The sequence below is a fragment of the Odontesthes bonariensis genome, chromosome 7 (assembly GCF_027942865.1).
Source record: "Odontesthes bonariensis isolate fOdoBon6 chromosome 7, fOdoBon6.hap1, whole genome shotgun sequence".
NCBI lineage: Eukaryota > Metazoa > Chordata > Actinopteri > Atheriniformes > Atherinopsidae > Odontesthes > Odontesthes bonariensis.
In genome coordinates, this window is record NC_134512.1 from 21,094,941 (window position 1) to 21,106,243 (window position 11,303).

The following is an 11,303-nucleotide window of genomic DNA, read 5'->3' on the forward strand; positions in this document are numbered from 1 at the left end:
CCGTTTGCATACGTTCGGCTCTAAATCTCACAAGCATCATCCGATTTGCACCAAACTAGATATGAATGACCTTTGTTAACCTCTAAAGAGCCCAATAGGATTATATTGGAGTGTGACTCCAGTGCGCCCCCTATATCATGTAAACTGCTATATATCCTTGAGACATCATCCGATTTGCACCATATTTTTTGTGCATTATTACGGAGCAGCGCTTCACACGTTGGCGTGGTACATTTCTGAAGTCGTTAAACCCCGCCCTCACAAAACAGGAAGTGACGGTAACTCCTGTGTGGAAGGTGAGATATCGCTCCAACTTTGAACACGTGCCACTGGTGTCATACTATCGTGGACTGAAGGCGATTTGGGAGATTCGTCGCACGTTCCGCCTGGTGGACGGGCGCGGGAGACGCGGGATAGCGTCGACGACCACGTCGGGTCGGCGGTGCAGGCGGTCAGGCGGTCGCAAGGCCGGAGCTGCGCTTGGCTGCGAGGGCCGTTATCACTGCTTGCAGTTCTTGTTAGGCCCGAGCAGCTAAGCGCTGCGAAGGCCTATTGTATCTGTAGGATTTCACTATTCTTATTATTATTATTATTATTAGGCCCGAGCAGCTAAGCGCTGCGAAGGCCTATTGTATCTGTAGGATTTCACTATTATTTTTTAGGCCCGAGCAGCTAAGCGCTGCGAAGGCCTATTGTGTCTGCAGGATTTCACTATTTTTATTTTTCCGGCTTCTTTTTCTTCTCCGCCCGGAATCGCAAATGGCGGGGCCTGAACGTATTCGAAAACTCACCAAACTTTACCCAAAATTGTCCCCCGCGTGAAATCAAATGTTTTTAATGGAATCGAAAGTGGGCGTGGCCAAACTGCTCTACAGCGCCACCTAACGTGAGATGGCCCGAACCGTTCATCGTAGAGATCTGAAACTCGGTATGTATGTAGATCGCCTCAAATCAAGAACAAAAGTCTCTTGGAGGTATGCTCTAAAACGTACAAGGAGGCGGCCATTTTGGGTCAAAGGGCAAATTTTGGCCATTTTTCATATTTACACACCTCGTAGGAAAATTTTCACGCCCCAGGGATTTTGAGCTACGGACTTCATCTTTGGTCGGTAGGCAGTTAAGGGATGGGGGAACAAAAGTTATCAGAAATCTTGAGTTTTTGAGCATGTTTAGGGGGCTTGGCCAAGCGGCGAACTTGGCATACTCGCCAGTGTAAACGAAACGCTATAACTTTCACGTAAAAAGTTAAATCTGCACCAAACTTGGTATGAGTCATCCGTGTTGGATGCATGTCAATCCTACGTGGTCATATGCTGACGTCATCTAAGCCCCGCCCCTTCAGAACAGGAAGTCACTTTTTTTACTTGTAAAGCTCCACCTATGGCCAACTTCACCTAATCAACACGATCTTGACTCAGAATACAGATAACAAGTTGGTCTAACTTGCTTTAAAGCACCAACAGTTTTCAGTTGAAGGCGTGGCTATGGCGGCTTGGTGAAGTCAGACATCACGCCGTTACCATACGTTTGGCTCTAAATTCTACAGTTTTGAGCCGAGATGCACCAAACTCACTGGGATCGATCCTAATCCGCCCCCCAACAGGTGTGCAGTCCAATATTTGATGGGCGTGGCCTAATGCCTCCACAGCGCCCCCTAGAAAATCTAAAAACATCAGCCACAAGCCATGCTTTCACTGACAATCATGAAACTCAGCACACCTGTGCGTCATGTCAGGACCTACAAAATAGTGTGGGCGTGGCAGAATGGCACATTCCAATCCCTCGCCGTTTGCATACGTTCGGCTCTAAATCTCACACGCATCATCCGATTTGCACCAAACTAGATAAGAATGACCTTTGTTAACATCTAAAGAGCCCAATAGGATTATATTGGAGTGTGACTCCACTGCGCCCCCTAGATAATATAAACAGCTATATCTCCTTGAGACATCATCCGATCTGCACCACATTTTTTGTGCATCATTACGGAGCAGCGCTTGACACATTGGCGCAGTACATTTCTGACATCACTAAACCCCGCCCCCACAAAACAGGAAGTGACGGTAACTCCTTTCTGGAAGGTGGGATGTCGCTCCAACTTTGAACACGTGCCACTGGTGTCGTACTGTCGTGGACTGAAGGCGATTTGGGAAATTCGTCGCACGCTCCGCCCGGTGGACGGGCGCGGGAGACGCGTGACAACGTCGATGACCACGTCGGGGCGGCGGTGCCGGCGGTCAGGCGGTCGCAAGGCCGGAGCTGCGCTTGGCTGCGAGGGCCGATATCACTGCTCGCAGTTTTATTTTTTTTTTATTCTTATGATTCTTTTTCTTTTCCGCGCGGAATCGTAAATGGGGAGGCCTGAACGTATTCGAAAACTCCTGAAACTTTGCCCAAAATTGTCCCCCGCGTGAAACTGCATGTTTTTAATGTACTCGAAAGTGGGCGTCGACAAACTGCTCTATAGCGCCACCTAACGTGAGATAGCCCGAACCGTACGTCGTAGAGATCTGAAACTCGGTACGTATGTAGATCGCCTCAAATCAAGAATAAAAGTCTCTTGGAGGTATGCTCTAAAACGTACAAGGAGGCGGCCATCTTGGGTCAAAGGGCAAATTTTGGCCATTTTTCAGATTTACACACCTCGCAGGAAAATTTTCACGCCCCAGGGATTTTGAGCTACAGACTTCATTTTTGGTCAGTATGCAGTTAAGGGATGGGGGCACAAAAGTTATCAGAAGACTTGAGTTTTTGAGCATGTTTAGGGGGCTTGGCCAAGCGGCGAACTTGACGTACTCGCCAGTGTAAACGAAACGCTATAACTTTCAAATGAAAAGTTTATTCTGCACCAAACTTGGTATGTGTCATCCATGTTGGATGGCCGACGATCCTACGTGGTCATATGCTGACGTCATCTAAGCCCCGCCCCCTCAGAACAGGAAGTCACTTTTTTTCATTGGAAAGCACCATCTCTGACCCCCTTCACCTAATCAACATGATCTTGTGTGAGAATACAGAAAACAAGTTGGTCTCACTTGCTTTAAAGCACCAACAGTTTTCAGTTGAAGGCGTGGCTATGGCGGCTTGGTGAAGTCAGACATCACGCCGTTACCATACGTTTGGCTCTAAATTCTACAGTTTTGAATCGAAACGCACCAAACTCACTGGGATCGATCCTAATCCGCCCCCCAACAGGTGTGCGGTCCAATATTTGATGGGCGTGGCCTAATGCCTCCACAGCGCCCCCTAGAACATCTAAAAACATCAGATCCAAGCCATGCTTTCACCGACAATCGTGAAACTCAGCACACCTGTGCGTCTTGTCAGGACCTACAAAATAGTGTGGGCGTGGCGAGAATGGCACATTCCAATCCCTCGCCGTTTGCATACGTTCGGCTCTAAATCTCACATGCATCATCCGATTTGCACCAAACTAGATATGAATGACCTTTGTTCACATCTAAAGAGCCCAATAGGATTATATTGGAGTGTGACTCCAGTGCGCCCCCTATATCATGTAAACTGCTATATCTCCTTGAGACATCATCCGATTTGCACCATATTTTTTGTGCATCATTACGGAGCAGCGCTTGACACGTTGGCGTGGTATGTTTCTGACGTCGCTAAACCCCGCCCCCACAAAACAGGAAGTGACGGTAACTCCTGTCAGGAAGGTGAGATATCGGTCCAACTTTGAACACGTGCCACTGGTGTCGTACTGACGTGGACTGAAAGCGATTTGAGAGATTCGTCGCACGCTCCGCCCGGTGGACGGGCGCGGGAGACGCGGGACGGCGTTGATGACCACGTCGGGGCGGCGGTGCCGGCGGTCAGGCGGTCGCAAGGCCGGAGCTGCGCTTGGCTGCGAGGGCCGTTATCACTGCTTGCAGTTCTTGTAGGGTTTTGTGCCCTACAAAGCATAAATTTCATGAACTTTACCATTTCGATCATGCTGGTATCAGCATCAGTTTCCAGATAGGAGCACACCACACAATAATCATCTGCTTTCCCTGTAACCCATGGATTTTGTAAGATTTAGAACTGAACGTACATAGTAATAAAATACAGTCAACTTAAATCAGTGTTCGATACCACTCACCTTTTGACTGAAGCAGTGCACAAGCTACATCAAACCGTGCTTGTGCAACAGCTTGTGGCAATGTCTCCGTCATGGCAACATTCCCATGCTCCATGTATTCTTGAGCAAACTGCAAAATGATATTACAGTTCATATGCTAGTGGTCAAGAAATTTCAAGTTGTTTGTGATGTTTATTAAGTCTACACTAAAAACGTTAGGTCAGCACAAGTCTGGCGCCCATAAAAGAAAAGAGAAAAGAAGAAGAGAAAAATACAATAAAAAGGTTAAGAGATTTTCTACACAAATAGACAGGAAGAGGATTTTAGTATGTTGGAAAAAGTAATTTTAGAAATTTTCTATTATAATAGTAATTTAATTTTTTTACCATCAACACCAAAACGCCACAGCTCCAGGCATCCTGCTGTATGTTGTGGGGCATTTTTTGGACTGTCCATGTTTTCTTGTGTTGACAGTCTGCCTTCTGCAAGTAGTTTCTAATTGTTACCTTAAAAGGACCAATTTTTGAACAAGGCAACACCATCCTCATGCAAACAAGAAAGGAGGTGGGCCGAACAAATGACCAACAGGTCAAACTGAACACAAAAGGCCCTATTATGAGAGTCTTGAGTCTTCATACCCAGACGGTCAGAATAGGGCCCACAAAGTTTATTGAATACAACCTCTCTCTTTAATGTTGTCCTCTTTAGACGGCAGCTGCTGTGGCTTTAATGACATGCACAATTATATTGACATATGAAGTTGTCCTACATTTTTTTAATCAGAGTGGTAGGCAGGAACTTCATGTAAGGCACATGTATGCAGGTCTTTAATGCTGTGTTTTTTTATACTTTACTTTGTCTGTTGTTGTGGAATCCTCTGATTCCTGACAGGGGGAAGTCTGGCTCCTTTTGTACGGCTTCAAGTGGTTAATGCTGTACTTGTTCTTCAACACTTTCCCTTCCGAATTTGACAGCATAACAAGCTTGCCACTAAGACTGATTATTTGATAAGGTCCAAAGAAATCAGGCTCAATTTGTCCTCCTTTCCTTCCCTGTTTCCTCATATTAAAAAGCAGGACCTCATCACCAACACTGTACGAGATGTCTTTGTGCTTTTTAAGGACTCGATTGGCATAAGCCTTCCTTTGAGATTCCTGGCTGTTTGCTATGTTGTCTGCTGCTTTTGTATTTGCAATCTTCATTGCCTTTTGTTTTTCTTGAACTACCTCATCACACTTGTTTGCATCTGGCAAAACTATAGTGGAAAGCTGAAATGAAAAAATATAAATAATGTTACTTGAATACAAAAGTGAATATTTATTGTCAAAAATGACATGACTTTGGTGCTACTGCATAAACGGATAGGTTTTTCTATAAATTTGCACCAAACTAACATAATATTTAATACTCTCAGAAGCCCATTAAACATATTCATATAATACTAATCACCTCAATGTCACTGTATGATTAATGGCAGCATATTAGGACATGTCATTTTTACAGTTTTAATCATGCTCCCACTCAATGAAGCACTTTTCAATAGGTTGGACAAATTGACAAAACATCCCACAGCCCATAAAAATCATGTCCACAAAATATCATGAATATAGCATAAGCTGAGCACAAGCCATGATGAAATACCCCAAACAACCTTACACTAGGGGTGTGACATTTTAAAAAAGAAACTCAAAGAAACTAACTTACCGGAATGTCAACGGGAACCTGGGAGGGAAAAACTGGCTCTCGTCCATACATTAACATAAACGGTGTTTGTTTTGTTGTTGTATGGACTTTTGAGCGCAGAGAAAACAGTGTTGCCTCCAAGAACACGTCCCAGTTGTCCTGCCTCTCATTAACAAGCTTTGTGAGGGCTCTAAGATGTGAATTTAAGCAAGATAAACCAACAATTTAGTGCCACACGTATCACACCTATCATCCACTGCATACAACATGCAGTGCAGAGTACAAACTGCTTTTTTACCTGTATTTAAACAGGCGAGTCAATTAAGAACAATTTTTCATTTACATTCACGAAAAAGCTCTGGGCTTTACAAAAACCTGATAAATAAACTTACCGTTTGATGTTGTGGTTGGTCTTTTCATCCAGGCCATTTGTTTGAGGATGATAGGCTGCAGTGACACTTCTTTCAATGTCTAACAACTCGCAGAGGCTTCTGTTCAGCTGAAATAACAGGAATTATTAAAAAAATTAAAAAAAAAAAAAAAAAAACAGAAACAAACACAACCCCAAAAAGTTGCAAATAATTCAGGATTGTACAGGCACATACATCATTAACAAATTCCCTTCCCTGGTCTGACAGAATTCTTTTTGGGCAACCATGTCTATATACAATTGTGCAAATATGGCGTCCCACTTCTGCTGCAGTCTTCGTCTTCAACGGAAATGCCTCTACCCATTTAGAGAAGTAGTCTGTAGCTGTGAGGATGTATTTAAACCCGTCCCCAGTTATGGGTAAGGGCCCTGTTAAATCTATCCCCACCAGCTCCCAGACAGCAGACACCTATGAAGTAAAACAAAATTACTTTCAGTTCCAGATTGAGGAAATTTACAGCGTTGTACCACAATCAAACCGAATAATAAATACAAGCAAGCAATATAAACAAGAGGGGATACAAAACCTGGATAATTTTAAGAAGACAATGTATTCAAGAATAATATAAGCAGGAGATAATACCAAAAAAATGCATAGAAAGAGTAGTTAGAGAAATGTTGGTTTGGCACTTTAATGACAGTATACTAAATAAGAGTGTTACTACAGGTCTACCGAGTTACCTTAATGCATTGTAGTGGCTCTGAAGTTGCCAAGGGTTTTCCAACCCTCTGGCACTTGTCACATTCCAGCACCTTCAATAATTAACATTTATATAGCTTAATAAAAGTTGAAAGACATAAATAACAAAAATAGAAAAGAAACTTGAGAGAACATACCCAGGTATCAATGTCCAAGCTCATTCCTTTCCAGTAAAATCTGGAGCAAATGGCATTTCTGGTTTTGATTATTCCAGAATGCCCCCCCATTGGTGAACTGTGAAATTCATGGAAAATTTTTTGAGCATCTTCTTTGGTTCTGATGGCCCTCTTCTGTCCAAAAAAGAGCTCATCATCTGAAGTGAAAATTCATTAAAAAAAAAAAAAATCATTACAGATGAATCCATGTACCGCAATAGCTACATTTGAATGCATTTCAGATACTCACCCTTGAGTGTGAATTTTCCGGTGTACCTTCTGAGGTTCTGTCTTTGGGACTTACTATACCCTTCTGGGTATAGTCCCTCAGAAAGGTGCTTGTAAATTTTTCTCCAGTTTTCTTCCATTTCTAAAAACAGCATCGCTGTTATTAATTAATCAAATCAAATAAACTCAAATCAAACTTTATTTATATAGCACCTTTCATAATAAAAAAAGCAGCACAAAGTGCTTTACATAATAAAATCAATAATCAAATCAATTCATGCATAAACTCACACAACATCACACCGACAACCACACTGCACACATACTACCCCCACAACATGAGCAACAATGCATTTTGTGCATGTTAAGCTAACTGCTTGTTAATACGAATGCATTTTGTGCATGTTAAGCTAACTGCTTGTTAATACGAATGCATTTTGTGCATGTTAAGCTAACTGCTTGTTAATACGATAAGTGTTTTATTACTTTGCATGTCTTCCAAAAGGAATCAGGATTTTGAGGATGTTACTCACCGTTAGGGTAGCAAATAATTATAAATAATTATGGGCGTGAAAACGAAAACGAATGAAAAATTTCTCCTCAATTTCTCCTACCTTAGTAGGGTGAAAGGGTAGCAAAAAATGATGGGCGGGACAACGAAAACTTAGAAAATTGTCTCTGCGCATGCGCGCGCATGCGCAAAAACACAAGGTAGCATTTCTCGACGAGTAGGAGAAATCGACAGAACACCGGCTCTGGAAGCTACCAGCTGCTCACTCACACGCGTTATTTAAATTAATTTATCATTCTACATACCATAACAAGATCCAGCAATGCTCCCAGATGTCGAAGACGCCTTCGCCTGATGGCACTCCGTCGATTTACGCAGATATTTCTAAAAATATCCGAATAGCCCAGGACAGCGCGAACACCACAGCACCGGTCATGTTTGTTTACTTCTGGCTAAAGCTGTCGCTTTTGGTTACGTAACAACTGACGGCGCGAACTTATTACGTTCGTGAGTGTGAAGTGCTGTCCCAATTCGAAGGGGTATGTTTTTAAACCCTCCGCCTACCCCTACATTCGAAGGGGTGAGGGGTAGGGGAAGGGGTAGGAAAATAGAATTGGGATTGGGCCTAAATCGCTAAAAATTTCAGTCAGACAACTTTTTTTTGCTTTAATCCCTGGTTAAATTTGACCTTTAAAAAAAAAAAAAAAAAAATCCATGTATTATTTAAATATCAACTTTTTTTTAACAGATAACATTTAATAATTGCCATCTTATCTGATTATAAGAAAACACTGACCCTGATACTTTTGACAAGTTCCCACAATAGCTAATGATAGACAATGGGATCACATATAAATACATCTTTCAAGCACAGTGGAACAAAGTGTTTTATAATACAAAGTATCTAATGGCACCAGAGTTAAGCATTGCAACATAAAGTGCAATATTTTCTGTGTTTGATGTCCATAGGTTACAACTTTTCTTTAGATTTCTTTATAGATGAAGACAAAATTTCTTTTGAATATTAATCAGTTATAGTTAGGGATTTTCAGCCACACTTGATCTAGAAATGGCAAAGATTGTCTCAGTCCATTTTCAAAGGCAAATGATTCCGTCACCAGTAACGTAGCAGTAAATGGAAAAGTTGGAATTTCTGCCCAGATTTCTTCTCCCTTTTGAAGCAACCTGTCCAGCCAACATTAAACTGTAACAAGGAATTAGGTGACCTTAAAATGGATCTTTAGTATTAGTGCACATTGTCACCATTCTTCTGTTACTAGATAACCATCAGGGAGAAACGATAAACATGAAGCTAGTGCCAAATCTCATGGCCATACCAAACCAATCAATCTAATATGCAACTGCATCTGAAAGCAAGCAGTACTAACTGCTTGTGCTATATATACATAGTAGTCGTAGGACTATGCATATATAGTACTATTGTCACAAGGCCAGCGTCGTGACAGTTTTTGTGCTTGTTTGTACTGTTTGTTTCTGTTTTGTCTTTGTCTCTTCCTGTTTGTATGTTTGTTACCTTTTCCTTCCCCTTGCACTCTGTCACCTCTGGATCTGCCTACCTCCCACTCCACACCTGCCCTGCTGCTATAATCAAGCCACCTGGTTCCCATCAGCTCATCACCCAGTCTGCATTTAGTTCCTGTCCTACCTTCAGTCACTGCCGGATTGTCATTCTGTTCTCACGGTTTGTCAGAAGTGACTTCTAGCCGAGCACAGTCTTAGTACCCTAACTTAGGGATGGCACCTGAAGCCTCATGGAGCTTCCACAGGATTCATCTGATTGTGCCAGAAAATGAACCAAAGTTTTGGGGCTTTGAAACCACACAGAACAGTGACATCTGATGGTGCACTGCAAGTATCATCTGCTTCAACCAGACCCCTTGTCCTTGTTATATTTTAATAAAAAAAAAAAAAAAGCACAAAACAAAACAATTTGTGATAATTTGTGAGAAGTGCTTGTGTTATATTGGGAATAATAAGTATAAAGTGAGAGGGGGGTGTGCTTATGAAACCGGGCCAAGATAAATTGACTGCATGGGATACATTTCACAGATTTTTATTTAAAAACAGGATTTTTTCAACTGTGCTGGGTTTCAGCCTGTTTCGTCTTTGGCTGACGTCTTCGCCAGCCTTGGAGAAAATCCTCTCACAGGGCACAGAGGAAGCTGGGGTGCACAAAAAGTTAATCGCCAGCTTGTACAGGTGTGGATATAACACCTTGTGGGTGACCCAGTGTCAGGTTCAAATACCTACAAATTCATAAAGAAGAGAGAGAGAGACGTTTAGGATTTTTTGTGCTGATGAGGAGACAGCTTTCACAGCTTCTTTCCCGATCACTCTAACTATCCCCTCACGCCTCCTCCATTTTATTCAGAAGTGGATGTGTACAAACAGCTCTCAAAAGAAAGGAAGGGGGATCCAGTTTCAGGCCGCATTCGTAATAGTGGAATTTACGACCTTCACACAAATGAGCAAATGACAACTTTGCTTAAAACTTTTAATCAATAACAAAAACAGAGTATATATGGGATAACTAACATAACATGTATTTACAACTCAACACCCAGTACCTCAGTGGGTCCTCCGTTCTTGGAATGTGGGGTTCCTTTAAGTACCTGGAAAATAATTAGCCCATTGTCATTCAGCAGCAGAGCATGAGCATAATTCTGGAACAGCCTTCCAGAAGATATGAGACAGGCCTCAACTCTGACAATGTTTAAATCCAGACTGAAAACAGTCCTGTTTAGCTGTGCATATGACACCTGAAAGTATTTTATCTGCACTCTTTACTTTTAAATTAATTAATTAATGATTATTTTTAATGGGTTTTTATTTTTTATTTATTTTTAATGATTTTATTGCCTTCTTGTGATTTTATGTAGCTGTAAAGCACTTTGAATTGCCTTGTGTACAAATTGTGCTCTATAAATAAAATTGCCTTGCCATAAATGGTGATGGAGGTCATAATCTTTACTGTACCTCTGAACCTCCACTGTAGCACTGGCAGTTGTGCTGGTCACCTGCAGTTGAGCACCCACATGCCTGTCCAGCAGGGCCCAGAGACAACCATCCTCCAGTTGAATAGAAGGGCCTGCTCTAGGTGGTGACTGTGGCTGTGCCTGTGCTGGAAGCTCCACCTGCATTGTTGCAGCACACTCTTTGGTCCGCCTATCTATGGCAGTTCATTGCATTCTGTTCTAATTTACATTATACACAGCGTCCCAACATTTTGGAATTGTTGCTCCATACAGTGGATCCTTTCTTTTTATAGCAAGACCTTGAAAATGTATATATTATTGTAGTCATGGTTTCAGGGGGTGTGGTTTTGCTTTCCCTAGTTGTGCACCTTGTTAGGAGCTTGAGGTTTGTGGTGAACCTGTGCTAATGGAGCAAAAGGGTTGTGTGTGCACAGTGTGATTGCAGCAGCATATTTGGTGGAGAGAAAGAGCGGTTCCTCAAGAGGATGTCAACTGAACCACCTGAACCATGAGCTCCCCTTT

The 11,303-nt window shown here is 42.3% G+C and overlaps 1 long non-coding RNA gene across 1 annotated transcript; it reads right to left on the reverse strand.

Moving 5' to 3' along the window:
* Positions 1-3,911: 3,911 nt before the first annotated feature.
* LOC142384698 (uncharacterized) lies at positions 3,912-4,552 on the reverse strand. Its single transcript, XR_012770096.1, has 3 exons — positions 4,465-4,552; positions 4,100-4,208; positions 3,912-4,010 (listed from the first exon to the last, which is right to left on the reverse strand). It is a non-coding gene; the product is annotated as an uncharacterized LOC142384698 (long non-coding RNA).
* Positions 4,553-11,303: the final 6,751 nt, after the last annotated feature.